This window comes from Podarcis pityusensis (genome assembly GCF_964106645.2).
Source record: "Podarcis pityusensis genome assembly, chromosome: 4".
Classification (NCBI taxonomy): Eukaryota; Metazoa; Chordata; class Lepidosauria; order Squamata; family Lacertidae; genus Podarcis; species Podarcis pityusensis.
Genome location: NC_138027.1, coordinates 28,970,534 through 28,997,283, shown reverse-complemented (window position 1 = coordinate 28,997,283; position 26,750 = coordinate 28,970,534). Strand labels below are relative to the sequence as shown.

Below are 26,750 nucleotides of genomic sequence, written 5' to 3'. Positions count from 1 at the left end.
GCCCCATTTAAGAAGGGAAATATTTTATTGTACGTGGTACAAAAATTACTAAAAGAGTGTGTGTGTGTGGCTTCTGCTGTTGCTTTCTTTCATACTTTTTTTATAAATGTCTTTCACATTTCCTTGGCAACACAGTTGTCTTCATTGGTTGCTAAGGAACTAGCTTCTTTAGCACAAAGAACTGCAAGGTTGCTGCTGCTGCCCAAGGATTTGATTCCTGGCACTGGTAGACAGTGGAAGATTTTAATGTTACTTCAGATGAGGTCCTCATATTAACAAACCTTATTATTTTTTTTAAAAAAACTGCTTCCAAATCACCACCCTTCCTTAAAAAATGTCGCAAATTAATCATCCTGCAAATCTATATAACTTGCATAATAAGCAGTAGTTATACAATAGAAATAAATTCTGCGGCCAAAAATGGCTGTGTGTATGCAGAAGAGGAGGTTGGTGGTGCTTGAGAGAATCTCATTTCTGAGAGAATGCTGAAGTGGTATAGCATTTTTATTTTTATTTTTCGGTGTTAATACAGAGCTTATAACAAGCATAGCTCAGATTTTACTGTGAGCTGGTGTCAAAGCTAGCATGCTTCCTAGCCATTGAATTAATTGGCTTGTTTTATTTTGGAAGTAAGTAGAGGAAAGCATTGTTGCTCTAAACGAGGCAAAATTACTTGGGGCTGATTAAGCATTGCCAGTTGACACTTTACAAAAATAGCAACAGAAGGTTTTTCCACGTTCCTTTCAGATGAGATTCCTGTATTTGGCAGCCTGAAAATAAACAAAATGCGATATTTAAAATAAATAAGTAGCATGTATCAAGTATAATGGGCTATCTTGGAATAAAATGTTGGCTTGCTTACATCATTTGGGATTACCATGAAATTTACCTCTTGCTCACTGACATATTCCTTATAATAAACTTGCAGGGGGTTGGAAGGAGAAGCTATAATCCGGGTCATCTTAGTAAACAGAAATGTAAAATTAGCAGCTTTGGGCCATGCATGTCACTATGTATCTTCAGTGATTTAACTTAATTCTAGTGTACTTCTGGCAAAGGAAGTCAAAATTTAAAATCAATTTCTGCCATTTTGTATTGGAATAATAAAAATGAACCTATATGAGAGCACATCTCATGAAGAACAGCCAATATATACTGTTATGAGGTTTGTGTGTGTTTTTAATTGACTGGCTGAAATAAAATGTCAGTATTTTATTGCTACTGAAGCAGTTTAGCTGAAGAAGCCATTTTGAATGGGTGTCCATCTATGTGAAACAATGAGGATGAAGCTGTCTTTCTTTGGAGAAGAATAAATCTTTTGGTATGTGTACATATCTGCCTTGGTTTCCCACCATCTGTACTGATGTCATGCAGTCATGTCCTGAGGACTTTGTTAGACCTAGGGGCTGCACTTGATCTGCTCACCCCCATCACTCCGCATTAACACCCTAGAGCAGCCTTTCTCAACCCTGGGGCATCAGACGCTGTTGGACTGCAACCTCCTTCATTCCTAATCAGTGGTCAGAGATGATGGGAGCTGTGGTCCAACAACATCTGACAACTAGAGGCTCCCCTTCCTACCCCATGCAATTACTAAGCTCCCATTTCTCCTTCCTAACCCCATTTCTGGAGCTACTTCTGTCTTCTGTTCTGCAGCCCTGCATTACGCTATCATCTCCTCCTGTTGCGTAATCCCTTTTGTATCTCCGCTCTCATCTTTACCCCCATTCTCAGGCCTCCTATTCCTTCCTCTCTTTTTTGGTAACCACCATCAATTCTTATCTTCAACCCTTTTCTCCACCCTCCTCCTCCTCCCTTTTTCACCTCCCCCTTGCACATGGACTCCCCCCCCCCCCATTCTGTGTCTCCTCCTGCCTCCTATTCAGCAGCCTTTTTTTGAACAGATACCTGTGACAATATGTAACTTTGAGAAGAGTGGAAATTTAAGAACAGGTCTGCCAGTTGGTTTGTTAGAGTTTGTTGGAGAAGGCTAAGTTCAGTTGATGAATGTCATACATATATGAGGGTGGGCTTGTTAATAAAATAGCTATTCTAAATTACTACAATAAATCTGGAACTTCATGTTGAAGACAGCACATGGTACCAGATGGGAGCTGCATGATGACAGCCTTAGATTTTTAAGATATAGAGAAGAATATATAGATACATTCAGTTTTCATCCTCTCTGCTATAGCCAGATCATGCCTTGGTTACTGCAAATTTCTGTGTTGCCCCCTCTCTCCTTTTTGGTAATTTCCTCTCACCTCTGTCCCAACAGTTTAACTGCCAGAATTTTGATGTCATTTGTACTGTTGTCCTTCTATTGTTAATTCAAGGTTGGTTTATTCCCCCTCTATACGTATACCAATATCTCTTCTCTTCTAATATACAGTGGTACCTCGGGTTAAGAACTTAATTCGTTCCAGAGGTCCGTTCTTAACCTGAAACTGTTCTTAACCTGAGGTACCACTTTACCTAATGGGGCCTCCCTCTGCCGCCGCACAATTTCTGTTCTCATCCTGAACCAAAGTTCTTAACCCAAGGTACTATTTCTGGGTTAGTGGAGTCTGTAACCTGAAGCATCTGTAACCTGAGGTACCACTGTATTTCTGATTGTTCCTTCCAACCTTTCTCGTACAGTTTGTGAGACTTCTCACAAAAATCATTTACTTTTCTTGTCTCCTGCATCCTGTGATGTGCTTCCTTGAATCCCTAGATGGGTGTCATATCCCTGTCTGCATCCAGAGCACTTACAGCTTTTGTAGAAAGCTAGCTTCCAGAGATTGCCAACTTCACAGGGAGATTTTAATCTGAAAAAATGGGGCAACGGGTAAGAATTAAACATTTCAAAATAGACTCATCCCCCTCTCTGTCACCATTTACTAACATGAAAAAACACAACTCTATGTGATCTTGACTGTATCTTCTCATAACTTCTATCTTAGTTCTTTTAATTTGGCCTTTATGAATTAGGCAATGCTGGTTTGTGCCTCAGTGGACTGCTGAGAGAAGGGCAGGGTAATCACTGTGAAACATTATAGAATGTGGTTTAAGAGATGTTAAGTGAGTTACTGGACTGTGGTGGCATTGGTTTTTCCCTTTCACATCCAAGAAAGAAGCATACAAGGGTCCATTGTACTATGCCAGTCAAGTAATCCAGCACTTGCTTAGTCATCATTTCTTTATAAGGAAATGTACACTGCAACAGTTGTGGGAAAATCTCCTGGAAAAGCAACAGAGGAGGTCAAGAATGCTCATGCCTGAGGTTCTAGAGTTCGTGCAGAAAACTTGTTACTTGTGCTAACTTAAAAGAAGACGACATTTAGTCAAAAACTGCATTATGTAAATACTTAGGGCATATTTAGATGTGGGAATTATTGTGTTAGTTCACCTGGTTATAATTATTATTCATAATTATTATTTTTTATATTTATATACTGCCCTTCATCTGTAGATCTCAGGGCAGTTCACAACATAAAAAACCACAAAATACATAATAAAAAAGAACAAGAACAAACCAATATCCCCCCTCTCCTGACTCCCAGATGCTAGCACTTCTGTCCTGGTTTCTAATGTTCCTTTTATAGTGCATTACGGAACTGTGGCTTCTTGATGGGTATATTGCTATGTTGCTCTGAATTTCATTGGCATCTGTAGGCGTGGCATGTGTTGCCACCCCACCTCTTTTTGTGTGTCCCCGCTTCTGTTTCCCATAATACTGTTGCCACTCCTTCAACCTGCCTCATGCGACTGCCACCAATTGCCTCAGATGTTCTGTTAAGACTTATCTTTTTGCCCATGCTTCCACTGACCTATAAACCTGGTTCCTGTTATATGTTTGGCTCCCTTGCATTTTTGTTTCATTATTTTTTTATGCGTGTTTACCTGTTTTGACACCGCTGTTTCATTTTAATGATTTTGTTTGTTTTGTAATGCACACAGCTTAAGTGATATTTTTAAAAAAAATTAAGAATTTTATAAATGATTTTAAACTAACGTAAAATGAAAAGTGACGCACTGGTAAAAAAGCCTGTCCTTGTCCTAGTGCAACACTACAGCTGGGATAGCTCAGTTGGTAAAGCATAAGTCTCTTAATCTCAGGCTTATGGGTTTGAACCCCATGTTGGGCAGAAGATTTCTGCATTGCAGGGGGTTGGACTAGACAACCCCCTTGGTCCCTTCCAACTATATAATTCTATGATTATACATTGTGCTGCCACCTTCTGTTGCAGCTCCCTTGCTATCTCCTCGGCAGCCCCCTCCCTCCTTTCCTTCCACCACAGGATTTGGGGGGCCATTCTCACCCTGCAGTGTTGTACTTTGAGGTGGGTGGCCTGGCTGCACTAGTGGGATTTATATATTTATTCCCTCTGTATCCCACATTTCCTCTAAGAAGCTCAAGGTGGCACACGTCGCTCTCTTCCTTCCCTTTTTATACTCACAACAGCCCAGTGAGGTAGATTAGGCTGAGAGATTGTGACTGGCCCAACGTCACCTAGTCAGTTTCATGGCTGAGCAGGGATTTGAACCCTGTTCTCAAAGTCCAACACTCTAACTGCTATGCCACACTGGCACACCAGTAGCAGTTGCAGCTGCAGCTGCAGCTGAGAGTTGACCAATAGATGAGCAGGCCCAATAGTTGTGACCTCAGTGGGCCCCACTATGTGTGGCTGATGGGGTGCAATTTGCCACCCCTCCTGGTCTGCCACCAGAAGCACATACTGGTATTTCACTGTGACTTGTTGCTGGGCCAGCCCTGGCAGCCCTTCCCTTGATTAAGAAACACTTTTAATCTACCATATCTGTGAACCTGTATCTTTCCTGGAAGCTGACTTAGCACTGACTTGCCCCTGTTAACTACAGTAAAAGGGGCAAATTCTCTGTGGAGAGCATAATTGGAGTCCTTTGAAGAGGAAATGCTAAAGTATACACTTAAGCATCATATGCTTAAGCGGCGCTCAGATTTTCAAAGTAATTGGCTAAGACAGCAGCTATGTTTTATTGTGCACATTTATATTCAAGATTAGTGAGTGGGAAAGAGCCAGGCTGCCTTAACAAAATGTTTATTGTGCACAGAGTCCCATCCTAGACTTATTTTTCCTCTCCCATCCCTATTGAATAGCTTCTTTCTTTTTAGGCATGGCATCTTGAGGAAAAGCACTGTCGAAGTTGTAGATTAAATGGTGTTAAGCAATTTCAGAAACAGATTTGGCACCCAAGGGAATGAGTTTGCCAGCAGTATGATTCAGGTGTATTTTAGTCTGGTATTGGATCTAGGTTTGGCATGGAGACTTTACTTGAAGCCCTGGTTTCTCTGTAGGTTGATAAAAGGGATCATACCCTAGTGATGCTATTATAACTCTCAAAAGAATTTGATTATTTTTTTTTAGTATCACGGCCATGTTGGATGGGTGTCTGTATTTTCATATTGCTGAGACTAACTAGGAGACCTTGGAGCAGCCCTACTCATAAGCAGGGGACGAGGGGAGAAATCTTCATAGTCTTCACCTGCACTATACTTTTAAAGCAGTGCCATAGCACTTTAAACAGTCATGGGTTCCCCACAAAGAATCTCAGGAACTGCCATTTAATGGTGCTGAAAGTTGTTTGGAGGACCCCCCCCCCCATTCCCCTCACAGAGCCCCATTTCTCAGAATGAGTTAACACTCAGTCCCTCTTCAAAGGGAACTGTGGGAACTGTAGCTCCGTGAGTGGGAATAGGGAAAATCCATATTAAATGGTGAAAAAATGTGAAATGTCATTTTGATGCCAATGATATTGGACACTGCCAAAAAAAGAAGAAGCATACATGCATGAACAACAGCAATCCCACTGATAAAGACCCACCTGGAAGAACCTATGGCTGAAAACTTTTCACTTAAGAAGTCGATGAACAGAATTCAAGTTGTTGCTTTTTAAGTGGGTAGAGAGGAGAGGTTGGAATAAGGGAATAGCAAAACTATCTGAAATGCTAAGCTCTGAATGGTGCAGTTGTGATGAGCAAGGGCAAAATGTGTGTGTGTTATGATCTTTTCAGAACTCCCTTGTGGGAAATTCTTCCACTGAAATGTGCCTAATGGTGGTTAAAGCTGTGGAAGTAGGCAGCACATTAGAACAATTATTTTCATTTATTCAAGAGCAATGCATTCAAGAAAGGGTTTTCTCTAAAACTGAGTACCATCTGGTAGAAGGCCAATTCATTTGCTCATCTTATTTGACTTACTGCGTTAAAGACATAGACTCTGTGCTTTTCTAACTCCTGCAACAATGTGAATATATAGTGCTGGTATTTGTATATGCTGCTTACTGTTAGTGAATTCATATCTAATTGGTTGGTGCTGTTTTAAAATGTGGATTCTCAGAGATTTCTTTGATACATGGAGTGGTATATAAATGAGCTAAATAAATAAAAATAAGGCAGAATCTATTAGCGTAAAATCGAATTCAGTGTAATACTAAAATTACATATATTTCTCCAACTTTTATAATAAAAAGACTTTGATCACTGACTCAGTATGCATTATTTAGAGCATAGTGTGTTTAACGTGATTCTGTTAAATATGCATTTGTAAATCTGCCAGCACATAAATAGAATCAAGGAAATTCTTAGATGTATTTTTGATTGCTACAAGTGTGTATTCCCACTTTGAAAAGAAAATACTCTGAAGAGTGCCATAAAAGATCAGTAATGTACAGTCAGTTTGAAAATGAGGTTTCTACTTCTGAATTACCAGCCACCATTTGACTGCATCACAATTCTTGTGTGACTGCTGCTGATCTGCATGCCTTTAAAATGGTTTTATTTTATGTCTGTTCTACTCTTTATATGAGGATTGCAATTATTTTCCATCCAAGGGATTGACCAGATCCACACCTGCTTAGCTTCACTTTAGCATCAGGTACTCACAAACTACTTGATGATGAGGATACCTAAAAAAAGTCCTGCTGGACCAGGTCAGAAGCCCCATCCGCATCCTCTTCCACATCCTGATTAGCCAGATGTCTATCAGAAGCCCATAAGTAGGACCCAGATGCAACAACACTCTCTCCATTTGTTATTTCCTCTACCTGAGACACTTGAGAACTTCTGTTATTCAAAACAGAAACACTGGCTAGATAGGTAGCCTGGCCTGGTATAAGGCAGTTTCATCTGTCCTAGTAGTGAATGGGTAAACATTCCATTTTATATATCTGGCTTTCATAGAGAGAATTCTCCCCCTCCACCACTTCTTCTTCTTCTTCTTCTTCTTCTTCTTCTTCTTCTTCTTCTTCTTCTTTTGCTGTTTGTGCCAATGTGACCTTATGCCTCCTAAATAAATGAAGTGTTCTCCTGGAAATGGTCTATGAAGGCTTACTCATAAGGAGAGAATAAATTCCCTTGAAGCCTTTTCTGTTCTCTGAATATTTAGTTTCTGTTCACGGTGACTAATATAATTGTCAATGCCCAAGTCATGCTAATGTCATTATCTTCACTTCAGACCGTGCTCATTGTGAATGGACACAGCGAAATCAATTTAAATCAAACAAAATTCCTGTTAAGGATGTCTAATCTGTAAACACTGGAAGTGCTTCGTGTTCATCAAAAAAGCATATTGGAAGCACTGATGGAGTGTTTCATTGAGTTAGCCAATAGACATCTTCAAACAGTATGCTCTGTAGACTGTTGCACTTGCCTAAATGTACGAGCCCACAAAAGGAGGGAGACTGAATTGTTGCTATAATTAAGTCTTGGATTCTTCAAAGCTATTCTTCCAGGTGATAGAATGACAAGCAGCTCCCACAAAATTAATAGCTGACCTTTCCAATGCAGATGTGCTCATCGTAAAGTTATTTAGTTCTATAAAAAGCTACTTCTCTCTCCTGCGAAAACTGTCTCCTAATTAAAGGCTTTAATTGTGTAGATTCAGAGAGATTTGAATTAAGATGGGGATGGCTGGGTTTTTAAAAATGAATTCCAAAAATGTTCTTGACACGCTTGTACCTGTGTCGTGTCTCCCAGGATACTTTTGCATGTTGATGCATTTGGTAAGCATCTGATTGGTTTACTAAGTCACTGAGTTCAAGGCTGCTTGTGGAAAGCAAGGTTTTAGAAGGAGCAGCATTGTACTACTTTGAACCAACCATCTAGACCTGGATGGCTGACTCTGATGGTTTCTCATGGTCTTTCCAGCCTTGCTCCCTGAGTTCTTACATCTGGAAAGGCCTAGGATTAAATCTACTGTGCATTACAAAACCTGAAAGCTGCTATTGAGCTATACAGCTTCTCCCAACTATTTGGCATGAAATCTAGGGAACATACGTGCATCCAGTAGTTTTGGAGATGGACAGCATAAAGCAGAGTACTGTATCATGAGTCCTGTATTGCTTAACTCATAGAGTAGTAGGCATGAAAATGGTTTTATGCATGTGCTAAGCCATATTCTCAATATACTTTTTGCTATTCATTTTGTAATCCCCCACCTTCAGCCAGCCAAAAAATGGGAGGAATCCCTTGAGGTAGCATCTCAAATACAGTGGTACCTTGGGATATGAACAGGATCCATTCCGGAGCTCCGTTCGCATCCTGAAGCGAATGCAACCTGCATCCATGGATTGCATTTCGCTGCTTCCGCGCATGCGCATGACATCATTTTGACCGTCTGCGCATGCGCACACGGCGAAACCTGAAAGTAACGCGCTCCTTTACTTCCGGGTCGCCGTGGAGTGCAACCCGAAAATACTTAACTTGAAGCACATTTATCCTGAGGTATCACTGTATAATGAAACAAACTGTAAAGCTCATTGAACTGAAAATGTAACCATTTGCTCTTTCTTCACCTTCTGGTTCTAGGTTTCACTGTAATTAACCAGCAATGGGTTTTTTGGTTTTTTTAAGTAGTCTCTGCTGAATCTATGCCAGGTTTCCTGTGTGGTCTAAATCTTTGTGTCCTGCGGTCTTCTCAACAAAACACACACACATATATTGCTATCATCCAGTAGCTTAACAAAATAGCCATGTGTACAGTAGTTCAGTGTCAGGCTAGCTAATGTGCATGTGGTCAGAATTATAATCATTATAGGAAGCTGCTTTGTGCCAAGTCAGACAGTTCATCCATCTAGTTCAGTGTACTTTGCATTGACTGGTAATGGCCCTCCAGGATTTCAGACAATGGGTATTTTCCAGCCCCACTTGAAGATGCCAGGGATTGAACTTGGAACCTTTTGCATGCAAAGCACATGTTCTACCACTGAGCTATGTCTCTATGACCCTGTCTTGGCTGTGACCCTGTAGTCAAGGTTTGTTTTGTGGCTTACCACTTGTGGTTTGTCTGGGGGAGCTGTATCTGAACCTGGGATTGCGGTTTAATTGTAAGCCAAACCATAGCTTAACCTACAGTAAAGCAGTAACAGCAGGACTGGAGGAGAAGCAAAATGACCGTGCTCTTCTCTCCAGAGTATGCACAATGATTTTTTGATGTCAAGCGTTATGTGCAAACTGGACCTGCCTTTTTTTTGAGGGGGTTGCCCTAAGAGAAGAGGTAAATAGAAGGTAGCTACAGTCATTGTATATATGGAAAATTATGGCAATGGAGTTCATACAGAAAAACGCATCATCAACAAGCAATGCAAAACCTGTATGGCGTTCAGGTTGCCTTTGTATTTAGGTTGCTTATAGGTGTTCTTTTTTAAACACAACAACCTGCTCATGTGCAAGTAGAATGAAGGAAGGTGGCGGCAATTTTACTTGAGCCAGGCCTTGTAAAATAGTACCAGTCTCTCATCAGCAGATTTGTAACTGATGGGACTACTACATAGTATTCAACAGGTATGCCTCATAGTCATTCTCAAGAGCAATATATTGCCCTGTAGTTGAAAGTGGAATTAATAAAACATTTTGTGTCATTTTTTAAAAGGCTGTGTGGGGGACTTAAATGAGTGAAAATCCTTTAGGAAGGATTTGATAGCAGGATGGCTGCGCTGACTGTTATTTGTCATTCCAGGCATAGGGCCTGGAGTGCAGGCGACCTGTTGCCATTGTGTTAAGACTTGATACAACCATTTCTCTTTGTCATGCTGGTGTTTATAGCGGGTGAGTATTAGAATCAATTATACTGCTTTATTTTGTCAGCTGGCATATGGTATTTGCAGGCTTTAAATTGGTTTAAAACCTTAGATCCTCTGCTGTACTGATAGCTAAATCTGATTATTCAATGATCTGGCTTTTCCCGTAAGATAGAAGAATTAAGTTAGACAGTGCATTTTATCGTGACATGCATTCAGATGGCCTTGGTGTATCCCTTAATAAAGATTTTGGGAAACGAGCTTTGAGGGATTAAGTGGTGTTAGTGAGGTTTGTCTGTTCCAGTAGATGGACATGGTATGACCCTCAAAGTCTGTTGCTTTGCAATATGGTAGAGAAGGAGGTGGAGGCTGAGAATGGAAAATACTATTCCCCTTTTCTCTTGGAGCAAAACTGGCTGCCCAGGCTTTGAGGATAATTCTGTAGACTTTATTTTATATGGGTACTGAATATTCCTCCCCTTTCATCAGTCATCCTAGAAAAAGGATAACTGCACATTTCAGCAAGCTTAAAAAAAGAAAAGGAAAGAATTGTTCTGTTTTGAGGTGGGGATCTTGGAGTGATTTGAACATTGAAGAAGGAGTGATCTTCCTGTGACTTTCAGTGGTAGATCCTCTATTGCTAGAACTTGTGGCCCTCCAAGATGATGTTGAACTTCAGTACCCATCCGTCCTGACCAGCATGGTCAGGGATGATGGGATTTGTAGTCCACAACATCTGGAATAATAATAATATAATTATTTATTATTTCCACCCTGCCCATCTGGCTGGGTTTCCCTGGCCGCTCTGGGCGGCATTCAACAGAACATTAAAAACAGAATAAAACTTCAAACATTAAAAACTTCCCTAAACAGGAAAGCCACAAGTTCTCCATCCTCTGGGAAATGTGCAAACATGTGAACTGGGCAGATCATGGAGGTATTTCCTTGGAGGGCTGATTGCATGCAGAGGGATGAGAAGGCACAGTAATCCAATCTTGGATTTGGGGAAGGAGGATTTGCAGTGGCAGTCGGGAATATAAATTTTGAGATGAGTCAACCACTTGTGTGCATGACTTGTTTCCACAACCTGCTTTAAGAATCCCTTGCCTGGGAAGAAGGAGAAATTTCCAGTGGCATCAAATAACCTATAAATGATTGCAAAGATTCAAGTTGCATTATGCTAGTCTCATGCGGTGTCATTTTTAATGAAATCTTATATGTGGTGGTGCTAGAAAAATCATCCAAATCCTATTTGATCCGACTTGAACGTCTATTAGAACAATCTGGTTTATATTCATTTTACACAATTTTATTTTTAAATAATGAGTAATGGAAGAGTATTTTTTTATTTAGATTTCTAGCATATTCTACTATTAAGGCTTTGGGCAGCATCGAGTTTTAAAATGCTGCACAGTAAAATGAAAGCACATCCTTAAAACAACTGGACACCTGGAAAAGCATTCAATCTATGTTAGCATTTTATTTATGTAATGGAAGAAGTGGTTAAGTAGAACTCATTAGTTTCTAAGATCAGGTTCCAGAATAACTTGTTTCTAAACTGACAATCCATAGATTCCCTCCCACATTCTGATTGTCAAGCACAGAGACGTGAAAACAAAAGGGTAGAAATTCTGCTCTTAAATTGTACACATGAAACTACTGTTATTAAGCTGTAGTGCTTTTATCTGTAGTGCTTTTTCCCAGAGAAACAACAAAACAGGTATCAGAAGCAACTCCAAAACAACAAAACAGGTATTGGAAGCAATTCCAGAACTTGACCTATTAAGATACTCTTCCTCATGTAATTGCTTTGTTAACATATTTATTTATTTATTTTAAAAATTTGTGTACCACCCTATACCCATAGATCTCAGGGCAGTTCCCAACATAAAATCACAATATAAAAAACAGAAAATGCAAAATGCAAACACATTCATCCATAGCAGCCATTGTCCAGTTCTGGGTGAACATAGAGTGGAAAGGCCAAGAAGTGAGACCTTCTTTGTTACCAGTAAAGTACTACTGAGTTGTGTATTATTAAGGCATTACCGTATTCCCTAGATGGTCGAGACTGCTTGATATCACCACCGGTCCTTTAAAACTCCCTTGATTCCCTCTTCTTTGCACCTCCTGCACATACTTTTGAAAACTCATTCATAGAGAACCCTAGAGACTCATTAGGAACTGAAAGCTTTGAAAATTTCCTGCATTTGACTAGCAGCCCAACAGAGTGAGATCAGCCAGTGAACATTTGTTGCTGCTCTTGCATTTACTGATATTTTAATAATACATTACTGCCAATGATGTCAGCTGCTTGCTACAGTTTTCTTGCTTTACTGTGTCTCAATCTTCAAGAACCTTGGCAACACCCATTTCTTGGGAGAGGGTGATCCTGGCGCCATAAACTTCTTTGAGAAAATTAGTTAAAAGGAAGATTATAAACCATCAGATATCCAGACCTACCGTTAGGTAGAGTGAGGCAGCCACCTCGGGCAGCTGCTTTGGGGTGTCATGAAAGGGTTGTTGTTGTTGTTTAGTTGTTTAGTCGTCTCCGACTCTTCGTGACCCCATGGACCAGAGCACACCAGGCACTCCTGTCTTCCACTGCCTCCCGCAGTTTGGTCAAACTCATGTTCATAGCTTCGAGAACACTGTCCAAACATCTCGTCCTCTGTTGTCCCCTTCTCCTTGTGCCCTCCATCTTTCCCAACATCAGGGTCTTTTCCAGGGAGTCTTCTCTTCTCATGAGGTGGCCAAAGTATTGGAACCTCAGCTTCACAATCTGTCCTTCCAGTGAGCACTCAGGGCTGATTTCCTTAAGAATGGATAGGTTTGATCTTCTTGCATCCAAGGGTAGCAAATTGTAAATAATTTTATTTCTTTATTAACATTGTATCTTTTTGTCTTGTGGGATTTCCTGGCTCAGGTGCAAAATTAACTAGACCGGCCTAGGGTGCTACGAACACCATTTCCTATTACATCTCAGACAACAAAGTGTCTTGGACTGGTGCTGCAAAATTATTTGATTCATTTTGAAAACACCTCACATCTTTATATTCCAAAAATCCCAGATGGCAAAATGTGCTTCCAGAGGACCTTTACCAGGAAAGTAAATGTGTCGCAAGGTAAAGCTTCACTATTAGTGCAGATTGAACTGAGTGGGAGAACTATGGAAGCAGATGGGAGACAACTCAATGATACTGGCGAAGACACAGATGGAGGGAACAATCACAAGTTGCTGACTTCAGCCAACAGTAATGGCTTTGGCATGTTGCTCAGTCTGGTCAAATGTGAATTGACTGAATGGTCCCATCCCAAAGAGGGTGACCAATGATTCACCCTCAATTGGTGCATCTTCCCTTTCTGTTTCTGACTGTCGGTAAATGCAGTTGGTGCTGTCTGAGACTCCTCTAACCAGGCAGCTGCTACCTTTGTCTCTGATGTGTCACACTGCAATGCCAGCTGGTCCTCGTACTTGAGTGCTTCAGTCGAAGGCTCTGGACTGTTGTGTCCTTATCTTATCTTATATCCTAATCTTCTCAAATGCCTGCTGATTACTCTCTGACTGGGCCCACTCTGCTTCCTCTGGGTCAGCTGTCAAAGTAGCTCACAGTAATCATTAGCCTCTTGCAAAACTTTGCCATTTTCAAATATATTTATTTGAAATATATTTATTCTATATTCCTTTCAAAGGTGTCGTCTTGGCAAATCCTGTATGACAGGAGTCAGCAAACTTTTTCAGCAGGGGACCGGTCCACTGTCCCTCAGACCTTGTGGGGGGGCCGGACTATTTTTTTGGGGGGGGGGAATATGAACAAATTCCTATGCCCCATAAATAACCCAGAGATGCATTTTAAATAAAAACACACCTTCTACTCATGTAAAAGCACGCTGATTCCTGGACCGTCTGCAGGCCGGATTTATAAGGCGATTAGGCTGGATCCGGCCACCGGACCTTAGTTTGCCTACCCATGCTGTATGGCTTTAATGTTTCTAGAGCCCTCTTTCAAAATCTATGTCTTTAGCAGATACTTTAGTCTTCACCTAGACTACTCTTTGCATTGCTTCATAAGAAGAGGCAGTCTCCTGTTTCAGGCTCACTGAACTACAGTATCAACTGGAAAGATGGTTATATCTGGCAGACTCTTGCTCTTGATACAGGTTTTTTGTCTGAACAGTTTTGGGCTAGTTAGGGTGGGATGTGCTTCCCCAAGAGGCCTCCTGTGCCCAATCCACATTGTTCAGTCACTGGAGACTTTTTTTTAAGGGGTACAGGGAAAAGAAAAGATTGAAAACTTTCCATCTATGAATTTTCTTCTTCCATTTTTACATTATTTAAACATTTCAAAGTTGCTTTAAAGTATCATATAAGTATATACAAAAAATACGTCATAAAAACAGTGAAACAGTATCCTGAAACAGCACAAGAACCAGTAAGGCAATATTCTGAAAACAGATACAAACAGGAATTCAGTAATAACAGATTCTAATCTTATGGGTCAGGGAAAGCCGGGGCAAAAGGCTATCTCTTTACAAGATGTCTGAAGCAACATATGGCAGGGGGAAAGGGCATAGCATAATGCAGGGGCAATGTCAGAAAAACACTGCCCTGTGATATTCTGTAGGGTGTGATGTAAAATTTCCTTGATGATCTAGTGATCTTTATGGGTGTGGTGTAGTGGTTAAGAGCAGTGGACTTGCAATCTGGTGAACTGGGTTCACATCTCCGCTCCTCCACATGCAGCTGCTGGGTGACCTTGGGCCAGTCACACTTCTCGGAAGTCTCTCAGCCTCACTCACCTCACAGAGTGTTTGTTGTGGGGGAGGAAGGGAAAGGAGATTGTGAGCCGCTTTGAGACTCCTTAGGGTAGTGATAAAGCAGGATATCAAACCCAAACTCTTCTATACAGGTGCATGTGTTCTTTCAGGCTATTTTATCCCAAGTTGTTCGAGGCTTTATATGGAACTAATAAGACTGAAATGACCTGGTGGCTGATGGACAGCCAGTATAGTTCTGTCAGCACACAGGTGTAATATGTATTCATCCAGGTGTTCCACTCAGCAACCTGGTTTGCTGCACCAGCTTTAATTTCCACTCCAGCCTCAAGTGCATTATCGGAAACCAATGCAGAGGTTATTAATGCATTCATCGTGGTGATCAAGTTATACCTGCTCAGGAAATGGCATAGTTAGTGTAGCATCCTAAGTTGATAATAGGTGCTCCTTGCCATGGAAGTTACGTAGACCTCCAGTGTCGAAGTTGGATCTAAGTGCACCTTCAAACTATGTATCTCTTCCTTCAGAGGGAGTGCAAGTTTGTCTAGAACTGGTGGAGTCCCCAACTTCTGGACCTGGGAACTGCTCACTCTTGAGTCCAGGCCAATCTGTGAAAAGGTCCTAATTCTGCACATCTTTTGCACAAGTCCCATACAAAGTACTACTCATTCTAGCTAGATGTAAATAAGTTATATTCCTTCAACAAAGACGTTTTCACTGCCCCAGTCCTGAACTGGAATACATAGCATAAATGTGTTTGCAAACACTGTAGCAAACATGTACAGGGTGTTTAGGCAGTACTTACCCATTCTTGGGGTAGGTCCATTGATTTCAGTGAGCTTACTCTAAAAAATAACAAAATATAGATCTAACCTGTTCTTTGCAGAACACCTTTTTAACTGCATATACTTTAGGTTTGCCACACTGTGCAAAATCTCTTATTTCAACCCTTCAGTATTCAACACTTGTTGTCCTTACTGTAATCTAGCTGAATCTTTTTAGAGCAAGCTGCAAATTGGTAAAATGGCCAACACAGCCATTTTGCTTGTGCAGCAGACTTCCTCACAGAATGGAACTTCCCCCTCCTCTCCTCTCCCCTACAGCCCCTCCACATCCTCAAAAACTGTTTCAGAGGTTTGGGGGAGCCCCTAGAACATATTTTGGAGCCACACAGTGGGAGGAGAAGGGGAAGTCCTGCACAGCCCTTTATCTTCATACAAAGAAAAGACAAGAGCACCTAATTTCCTCTTTCACTATTTTTTAAAATAACATCCTCGCTCTCTTTTAAGCCTGTCATTTGGCAGTGTGTCTGCAACAATTCAGCTGGATAATGCTAAAAAACAGAAAACACACATATCATATTACACACACACACACGTCTGGCAACACTAACTTAAGAATTTAATTTGAACATATGTGGTCAGAACACTTTATATGGAAATATTTAGCAGATATTTTTGTGCAAGAGATGTGCAATTCCCCCGCCGCCACCACCACACATGGTAACATTTGAGAAGCTGTGGCCTATTGCTTTATGATCACACTAGTTTCCAAGGCAACGTCTCCTGCCATCATATAGAAGTGTTTTTAAAGCCAGGGGAAATTGGTATCCATTGCAGAACAGAAGCATGAGCTTAAAAAGAATGTTCTTTTCTACTTATTATTGTAATGTTGTTTAGTCTTATGATTTGGAATACCTGGTTTCGATTTTCACCAGTGGCCTCTCATCTCCAGGGAAGCTTGCCTGGTGCTGAATCTGTTATCCCTTTGACATCTGGCAGATATATTTTTCTTTTCAGGCATTCAAGTGTTAATTTTCCACAATGATTGGAGATATTTCAGGGCTGTTAAGTTTGATGGTCAAGTCTCGGTGGCTAAGGCCAAGTTTCACAAACAACAGATGAGATAGTAAATCTGTGCCTTGGCTGTGTCACTTTAATATGCAGGTGAGAATTCGTGACTGAAAGCTCCTCTGATATAAGAGCAATCCACTCAGATGTCTTCTAAATGTCAGGTAGTTGCTTATCTCTTTGACATCTGATGGGAGGGCATTCCACAGGGTGCCTACTGAGAAGGCACTCTGCCTCATTCCCTGCAGCTTTGCTTCTCGCAGTGAGGGAACTGCCAGAAGGCCCTCAGCACTGGACCTCAGTGTCTGGGCAGAACGATGGGGGTGGAGACGCTCCTTCAGGTATACTGGGCCAAGGCCATTTAGGGCTTTAAAGGTCAACACCAACACTTTGAATTGTGCTCGGAAATGTACTGGGAGCCAATGTAGGTCTTTCATGACCTGAGTTATATGGTCTCGGTGCCCCCAGTCACCAGTCTAGCTGCTGCATTCTGGATTAGTTGTAGTTTCTGGGTCACCTTCAAAGGTAGCCCCACGTAGAGCGCATTGCAGTAGTCCAAGTGGGAGATAACTAGAGCATGCACCGCTCTGGCGAGGCAGTCCGCAGGCAGATAGGGTCTCAGCCTGCGTACCAGATGGAGCTGGTAGACAGCTGCCCTGGATACAGAACTGACCTGTGCCTCCATGGGCAGCTGTAAGTCCAAAATGACTCCCAGGCTGCACACCTGGTCCTTCAGGGGCACAGTTACCCCATTCAGGACCAGGGAGTCCTCCACACCAGCCCACCCCCTGTCCCCCAAGAATAGTACTTCTGTCTTGTCAGGATTCAACCTCAATCCATTAGCCGCCATCCATCCTCCAATCGCCTCCAGGCACTCACACAGGACCTTCACTGGTTCTGATTTAAAACAGAGGTAGAGCTGTGTATCATCCGCATATTGATGGACACCCAGCCCAAACCCCCTGATGATCTCTCCCAGCGGCTTCATGTAGATGTTAAAAAGCATGGGGGAGAGGACAAAACCCTGAGGCACTCCACAAGTGAGGGCCCAGGGGTCTGAACACTCATCCCCCCCACCACTTTCTGGACACGGCCCAGGAGGAAGGAGTGGAACCACTGCATAACAGTGCCCCCAGCTCCCAGCTCCTCTAGATGGTCCAGAAGGATGTTATGGTCGATTGTATCAACAGCTGCTGAGAGATCCAGCAGAACTAGGAAACAGCTCTCACCTTTTTCCCTAGCCTGCCGGAGATCATCAGCTTTCAAGAAGAAGAGCTTTGATTTCTTTCCTGTGAATCAACTTCCTCTGTGATAGGTAGCTGTAAATTGAAACAAATGAGGAGTCTTAACCTCCCGCCAAGTTTACATAATTAAAAAGAGCAGATTCATAATGTAGTGAGAACACGTGTGCATTCTTTGCCTCCAGGAAAAACAAAAAGGGTCAAACAACATGAGCTAAAATTATCTGGCATCTTACAAAAGGTAGGCAGAGTGCATCAAGCATGGAAGACTAGTTCCAGGCAGTTGCTTAAAGATTCATGGAATCATATCAACCTTTATCATCATTGACTTGCTGTGGCATCAGCTCTGGAAATGCTGAGCTTTTACCTAATTCAGTACAAAGGCGGGTGGGGTTATGAAATGGCAACAAATAGGACCCATTTAGGGCATCCTTGCATTCTGAAGGCATATAACAGGTAGGAGGTTGTGGAGACTATGTCAGATTTTATACATGCATGTACGGAAATGAACACATGGCCTCCTGCAGCAGCTGTAGTTCAGTCATGGTAAAGGAATAAAGGGCTTCTCTAAAGTATTTGCTTCCTTGACTTTCTTGACTTACCGTCAGGACCAGTGATTATTCCTTCAGCAACATGTTGCGCAGATTCCATGATGAAAACCCCCCATTCCTGCTATCTGTTTTTCTGAAGCATCTCTGAAAACATCTCCTAGCAGCTCTAGACATGCTTGCTATAGTGTTTCCTGCAGCAAATGTGTAAAAATGTGGTCTTCATATGTAAGTATGCATATCTGTATAAACTAGCTCAAACATGATTCCTAAATGCATGTATTTTCAGGTATATCATCCACATAGACTTGAGAGTGCATGTGCAGGAAACACACTTGACAGGCCATACCATTAGACAGAGTGAGATGGACGTCTGAGGACAGGAAGTGTGCTATTCAACCTGCCTAGAGACCCTTCAGCTAATCAGCTACCTTTAGCTGCAGTGGAGGATGCTGTCCATTCAGCCATTTTGGAGTAAGATGCAACAGGCTGCTGAGTCAGTCTATGCATGTGAAAGGGCTGGATGCCACTTGGTCATTTGCATTAGGCAGCAAAATGTCTTGAGTCATCTCTGGAAAGTAAACAGTCTTGCCACGTAAGGTGTTGCCACGTAAGAGCTGCCGTAAGGTGGGTTGTATCCAATGCTGCAGATACAAAATCCCCTTTCCTGTGTGTGCTCCCCAAATCTGCCCAGGGGTTCCTCCAACACTGGAGTAGATTTTGAGGGTGCATGGAGGGCTCCGGGGGAGATGAGAGGAAAGGGAAGTTCCATTGCACAAGTGGAAGTCTGTGGCGCTAGCAAGCAACTGCTGCACTGGATGTGACCCAGGATCTTGATAACATTCAGTCTTGACCTCCAAATGTAATGTTGCATTCTGGCTAAATGTGGCCTCTGATTTGACAAGTACCCACCTCCCCCGGTGAGTTTCTTATTGTTATTACGACAAATGTTGCATCATTCTAGAACTTGGTATCTAATGGTGTATAGCTGGGAAGCAGAGTAGATTCCCATTTCTGTTTGTCAGGGTTGGCCAAGTACCATATTTTTTGTTCCATAAGACTCACTTTTTCCCTCCTAAAAAGTAAGGGGAAATGTGTGTGCGTCTTATGGAGCGAATGCAGGCTGCGCAGCTATCCCAGAAGCCAGAACAGCAAGAGGAATCGCTGCTTTCGCTGCGCAGCGATCCCTCTTGCTGTTCTGGCTTCTGGGATTCAGAATATTTTTTTTCTTGTTTTCCTCCTCCAAAAACTAGGTGTGTCTTGTGGTCTGGTACATCTTATAGAGCGAAAAATACGGCAATGAGCTTTGCAATGAGCTATGGTGAGCTGCATTACTCTGGCAGGGAATCAAGAGAGGCAGAAGAGTGCCTGCCACAGCTATCGTCTGCTAGTGACCCGCTGCTGCTGTGGTTGTGGCTGTTGTTGCTAGCCTGCATGCCCACTATGGAGTGCTGTTAATGCTTCAGAGAAGCAATTAAGGGTTCTGTTGGGCCACTGCCAGAGATCTAGGGGCTCCCCACTCCTCCCTCTGAAGATGGGACCCTTCCTCAGTGGGCGGTGTGTTTGAGATGTCCTTGAAAGAGCACCTGAGCTGCTGATGCTTTCCTGCAGTGCTTTTAACAGAGACTGTTAAACATTAGATGGCATTTGCCATTGTTGTGGCAAAGTGGTGGTGGTGGTGAGGTGGTCTCTGAAGCCACCTCCAAATGAATAGCCTCCTGAGAGGCAGTTGTGGGAGGAGGACGACAGCAGAGAAGGCAGGGATTGTAGTGGAAGATGGAGGGGGAAGAACAAATGGTGATGCTACTGATGCTACTATCTACCAACAGCAGCCCAGCTGCTGTGGTAGTGATTGATGTGAAGAAGCCTGAGGCTCTTTGGGTCCAGCTGGCAGGATGACCATTACTTTGTATGTTCTGGCATACCAATAGGTGCATCACCTTACCTTCTAAAAGCAGGCTGCACCAGTACCTGGCAGACTTCTTATCTTGCCACGTGACTGTTGAAGTTTTAGACTGCACCCAAAAAAGAAATCCCCCCTGAGGTACACTTCATCATGTCAGTCTCCATTTCAGACTAACTTTTGAATTCACCCACAGAGGTTTTGTTCTTTATACTAAGAGAGAGAGAGGTCTTGCACATCATGTTACCAGCTTGCTCCTTTTTTAAAAAAACCTAGTTTCGCTTTAGCCTTTTCCTAGAAATACCGCTGCTAGAAATATTTAGGAACAAAGAACGATGCCTTTATAGTAAGTCAGACTACTGGTCCAATATTGTCTATACTGACTGGCAGTAGCTCTCCAGGGTTTTAGACAAGAGTCCCTCTCCCAGTCGTACCTAGAGGTGCTGAGGATTGAGCTTGTGACGTTCTGCATGTAGACTAGATGGTCTATTGCAGAACAGTGGCTCTTTCTGCCAAAAGTCACTTTGTCACCATGGAATTGAACCATGGCAGTACATAAGTTCCTTGGCCAGATGGACAACTAGATGTGATTTCAGCTCTCTTCCCTCTCACAAACACACACAGTTTTCTACTCTGTGTTCCTATCTATGCATAACTTTTTCTGCATGGGTTAGATGTGTACCTGGCAACATTTAGATTTTGTACTATTACTGAAGTTAGCTTTGCTGGGAGCCATTTGGTGAAATTGCAGGATGCAAGTTTAACAAACAGATAATATGATATTGCCCATCTGTAAGGATTAGAAAAGGCTTATTATGTGCTTTGGCCCTTATCACTTGGCTTAGGGTGGAAGTTTTTACTCAGGGGAACTTCTGACTGTCCGTATTTTAAAGGAAGAAATTTAGGTCTGTGCAGTTAAAATGATTAGAGCACTCTTTTGCCCCAGTGCAACAAAAAAAAAAAAAAAGAAAGAAAAAGAGAAAAAGAAACTAACATTTTGTAGATCGGAAAGTAAGTGTGGGATGAACAGATGATTATGGGAAAGATGTATTAACCCCCAGAAAACAAAACAGGATGAATCAGGATGAATGCTCAAAAAATAGGTCAAGGGAAGCAACACCAAGGTAACATTATCAGAGCAAAGAGTCTTCTCAGATTATTTCCCAGTGTGAAAATTATAATGCTATGTGGATAATGAACAGGAGAAATATAAACTAGAATGAGCAGTTGTTTCATAACACAGCCCTGCATTTCAGATAAAATAAGAAGCATGTGGAATATGCTGAGAGCTAGCAGTATTGAAGGTCTTTGGATGATATCTGGTGTTTAATATTCCTTTCAGCTACTCTTGCTGTCTCTGCAGATGAATTCTTCTTTAGGCAGTGTCGGCCTCAGTATTCAAGCTAGTGAAGTAAGGAACAATAAATAATATTCTTTTTGATCCTTATTGTAGAGGGAGATGTATTTGAGCGACAAGCAGATTTTACTGTATAGTTTTCCATATTTACACAATTTGAGAAAGTAACATTCAGGGATAAAAAATTCAGTGGTTCCCCACTGTGATTTATATGAACAATCTGCTACCACTTGCTTCCTATGAGCATCAAGACTGAGTTAGTGTGATTTTTCTTTTCTGTAAAACATTCAGGGCCGCAATCCAAAACAGAGCTGAGTGTTCTTTACATCTGTTTGTCTCAGTGCACCAAAATTCTGTGTTGAATTGTGGCCATTGATTTTTAATCTTCCCACTCCCCATTTTTCTGCATTCTAAGTACCATTTTATACATTCAGCAGAATTAAGTATTAAGGTGCCTCCTAGTATTGACCTTGATGTTACAGTTTCAGATTGTGGATGCATGACTGAGTGCTGCCTTTCATATCGGAGTGGGGAGTGGGGAAGGTTTCCTTATACCATAGAAAGCTAGTTTGGCAGGGAGAAGGGTTCAGCTTAAACTTCTCTTGTATTAACTTTCAGTGTGTGAAGGGAGTTTTTAATCCATGGGAGAGTATCTAGGCTGGGATAGTAAAGTTTGGAAACTCTGAAGTGTTATATCCAAGTGTTATAAGAATAACCCGATGATTAGGATCAAAGCTGGTGATCTTTTCCATAGTCTTCCAGTCTTGAACTTCTTGAGGTATTAGTGTGTTCAAGGGAACTGTACTAGTCATACTGTAAAAGGTAAAGGTAAAGGTTGAGTCCAGTTGAATTCGACTATGGGGTATGGCGCTCATCTCTGCTTTCAGGCCGAGGGAGCCAGTATTTGTCCGCAGACAGTTTTCCAGGTCGTGTGGCCAGCATGATTTAACTGCTTCTGGTGCAACAGACACCGTGACAGACAGAACAGTGCACATAAACGCCATTTACCTTCCTGCTGCAGCAGTACCTATTTATCTACTTGCGCTGGCATGCTTTCGAACTGGTAGGTTGGCAGGACAAAGCGACAGAAGCTCACCCTGTCACACGGATCCGAACTGCTGACCTTACAATTAGCAAACTCAAGACGCTCGGTGGTTTAGACCACAGCATCACCTGTGGCCCACTGTAATACTGAACAAACTATCCTAGTTTTGTTAGAATTTAGAGTTTTGAGAAACTCTACTCTAACCAACGCAATAAAGAGTAGCTTTCCCCCAGCCAGCTGTAGAGTGGAAAATGTCTGGATTAGATGGTAAGGGGGTGCAAAATAATATTCTACCCACATTCTGTGATGAGGCATAATCATAATGGCGTGAGAGGCACTGCCTGAAGTGTTCTTCAGAAACTGGGGGACTAGTTTAATAGGACCAAAACAGTATCCTAAAGAACTCTGCAGACCTTGAGAACTGTTTTTAAATTTGATTTCAAAATGGGAAGGAAAGCCCAAAAAAATGGGAAGGAAGGCTCTTTCTGTTGGAATAGTAGCTGATTTAATACAGAATCCGTGAATGGAATAGCTGCCTCATGGTTTTATCAGTATGTAATGAAAGTGAGAAGAGTTCATAAAATCAATATTGGATGAGTTACTGATGCAATCTCTGTCTGTTCACCAGTCGCAATCATTCTTTTCTTCTGAATCTGCTGCAGCATATATCCTTTTTGATAAGGAAAAACCGTCCCTCCCCCCATGCGCCATGCAAAGGTGTTTTCAGAATGTTACAGATTGCGCATCACTAATAACAGACTGAAGAGTCTTTCATGCTTCCAGGGAGATATGAGTCAGTCACACATTTTCCCCTCCCCAGCTCCCATTAACATTTTGAAGGTGAACCATCGGTGGGGAAGAAAAGTAATTCTTTCTCTTTGATTGCTTACTTCCTCTTCCAAAATTAACGTGTATCAGAGTTGTTTAATCTGCAATCTTTTTTCATAGGTAACCTTGCTTTGTCTCCACCCATTATGAAATGTTTTAAGTGCCAGATCAGAAAACATCCTATTTACAGATGCCCTTTTAATTGCCAAGCACCATTGTGCCGTTTCACTGAAATATAAGTGTGTCACCATGGAAACAAACAGGCTCAGGATTCCAGGGTTGCCATACCTCTGAATAGTCAACATTTTCAAGTGACTGATTCAGAGACTTTGGTTCTTTAGCCTCGCATGCATTACAACAATTAACCTGCGATGGTTGATTGCGCTGCTGGAAAGAGCAGAGGCCTTGAACATACAGGGAGGTAGAGCACGTACTTTGCACATAGCTGTTGCCAGGTCTAGTCATCAGAATTTCCAGATAAAACATCCAAGTACCAGCTGATCAGAGTGGCCTCTGCTGAAGAAGTGATGCAAACCATGATTTGCACTTGGCCCATTTCAAACAAACCATAGCTAAGCTTCATCGTAGTTGGGTTTGGAAGAAATGGCAAACTGCAGTTAATTTTAAAAAAACTTAAAGTGAAAGCATCCATGCTCCTCTTTTTCCAGCATCAGGAGAGGAGAGGAGAGGGAAGGAGGTATGTGGCAATGATGCTTTTGTGGCTCATACCCATCACTATAAACCATGGTTTATCATGACATTCAAACCAGCCCAACAAATGTGTGCTTCTCCTCATAAGGGTTTCAGACAGGGGTCTCTCCCAGTCTTACCTGGAGCTGCTGGGGATTGATCCTGGTGCGTTCTGCATGCCAAGCAGATGCTTTGCCATTGAGCCATGGCCCCCTTTCCCCTGTAGTCAGTATGGTGCTTACTAAAAGTTGTTGCACAAAAACTCCCTTCATCCCTGATCATTGGCCATGCTTTGCTTGTGCTGATGGAAGTTGCTGTCCAACAGCATATGGAGAGCACCACGTTGACTATCCAGGGGGATGCAGTGTTAAAATCCAAACTCTGATAATGCCTTCCTATGTAAACCTGGGCAGTTGTGCCACTTCTATTCTCTACCCATCCCAGAGATCACCACAATGGTCCATTGCATTCCATTGCACTCCAGACAATTTAAAAGAATATTTTTTAAGGGTTACAAAACCTTCTATGTGTTGTTGGCAAGGAAAAATATAGGTATAAAAATTAGAATTCTCTGGATTCCAAGATCCATGCTTGGGGCAAGTACTCTTTGGTGAGAGAACCCCAGCAGAGATTTAAAGCCACAAAATACGTAGCAAAGTAAAAAGTGGAGTACTCCCCTCTTACCCTAACATGGAAAAAGAACACATATTTGTTAAGTTAAAAATGGTTTACTTACAAACTCTCCAAAGGTCAGATTCATATGATTTTCTGTACAGCATTTAGGCAGTAAAAATTGGCTTGGTTTTGGTGGTGAAAGTTCCTAAATTATTGTTATAGAAACTCAAAGAGAGGCTTGTTAGAGCCATGCGGCTAAGCTGGAGCAACCAGCTTAGCCTCCTCACACACTGAGTTCATCAGGTAGGCTGAAGGGGAACAAAGGCTAAGGCTGGCAGAACAGCTTATTCTGTGGTCTTAACCCCTTCATGCATTAATTAGACTTAAGCGTGTTGGTTATTTGAGGCTAGTTATCCCACACTAAGTCGACCCATTGCTGAAATGGACTCCACTGGTCATTTAAGAAGAATGTCATAATTTAGAAGTAAAAAACAGCATCAAAACAATCGGTCAATCAGAATTCCCAAAACTTGGGTAAAAAAAGTGTACTTAGCATGCTTCAGAATATGTGCATATTTTTCGCTTTAGTCTTTTCTGTGTGCTCCTTGCATGACTAGACAGTAGTATTTATTCTAATTATTTTTAGAGCTGCTCTTTAGAATGAGAATCCTGTTCCCATTTATTGCTCCTGCTAGTTTCTAATTCTCAGCTAGGTGTGCCTTTTCCTCCACTGGCATCTACCTAGGGATATTGATCTTTATGACCTGTTGCTTTCTTCTATAGGCTAGTTAATTACACTTTGTGCAAACTGAGAAGAGAGAGTGCCTCTAGAATAATTGCTTGTCTGCATCGCTGCTGAAAGGGCTCGAAATCATCTATCAGACTAATTTGAATGGAGGCAAGAGTAGCTCTGCAAATGAGTTTTGTATGTGATAATGCAGATAAACCATCTCTTAGCCTATAGCGGTTGCGTGATGTGTTTTCTCTTGACCAACTAATACATCTGGGAGTTTTTTGTCCCCTTCTGAGTGTTTTTAAATATTCCGTGGGAGTAAAGCACCTCGATCAAACTTATGTTGTGTTTACTGGCAAGGTCTAACACTTTGTAAGTGTTACCCACAAGTGTCGTTGCATGTTTCTCAGTGCCAGATTGGTTTATGTTTATCTTGTGATGTCCAAAGACTACTTTAAGGCCCAGGGCACCTCTGTTCATCCTAGCCAGGCTTCTAAGTTCTGGGATGGACTTTAAAGGCACATACCTTTAAGCCCGCATGTTCTGATAGAGCAGAAGGTGGGAAGAGAGGGCTCTCCTCACCATAAACAGGAAAGTGGTCTAAGGCAGTGCAACTTCCAATCCAGCCCAATGTTTGCATTGCAAAAGTAACTCTTTGACAGGAGTGAGCCAGCACTGTTAACTCTTATTAGCAAGAACATAATCTGCACAGACTTGGTGGAGTGCCAGGCCTAATGAGTACAGCAGCTCATCCTCGGTAGGTCTGGCCCCCATGGATCATTTGCTGAGACTCAAAGTTCCTGCCTCCACACAGCTATCTAAGTTCCCTCCTCTCCAGGGCTTCTTACAAGCAATCAGAGATGGTGCCTGCATGAAGCCAACCTCTCCTACACCTTTTTTATGCCTCTTCTGGATCTGGGAGACAAGTGGGGAGGGGAAGTTTGTCACAGCAGGAGGTGGAGGCACCCATGACTCTGCACCAGCCTGACTCATTTCTGCCTCTTGGCCTCCCACTCTCCTTCTTCAGCCTTTGCCTCTGGACTTCTCTCTGCAACAGACCCCCCCCCCCCAGCTCACTAAGCTCTGCTGCTTCCTCAGCTTCCAACACATCTTCCCAATCTTC

The 26,750-nt window shown here is 42.1% G+C and overlaps 1 protein-coding gene and 1 long non-coding RNA gene across 5 annotated transcripts in view; one reads left to right on the top strand and one right to left on the bottom strand.

Annotated features, from left to right (window-relative positions):
• Window positions 1-26,750, top strand: part of DCLK1 (doublecortin like kinase 1) — a 207,537-nt gene that overhangs the window by 28,166 nt on the left and 152,621 nt on the right. The gene's annotated exons all lie outside the window — the stretch shown is intronic.
• LOC308476289 lies at window positions 441-18,510 on the bottom strand. The gene is made up of 4 exons (XR_013985832.1): window positions 17,897-18,510; window positions 2,755-2,810; window positions 890-961; window positions 441-770 (listed from the first exon to the last, which is right to left on the bottom strand). It is a non-coding gene; the product is annotated as an uncharacterized lncRNA (long non-coding RNA).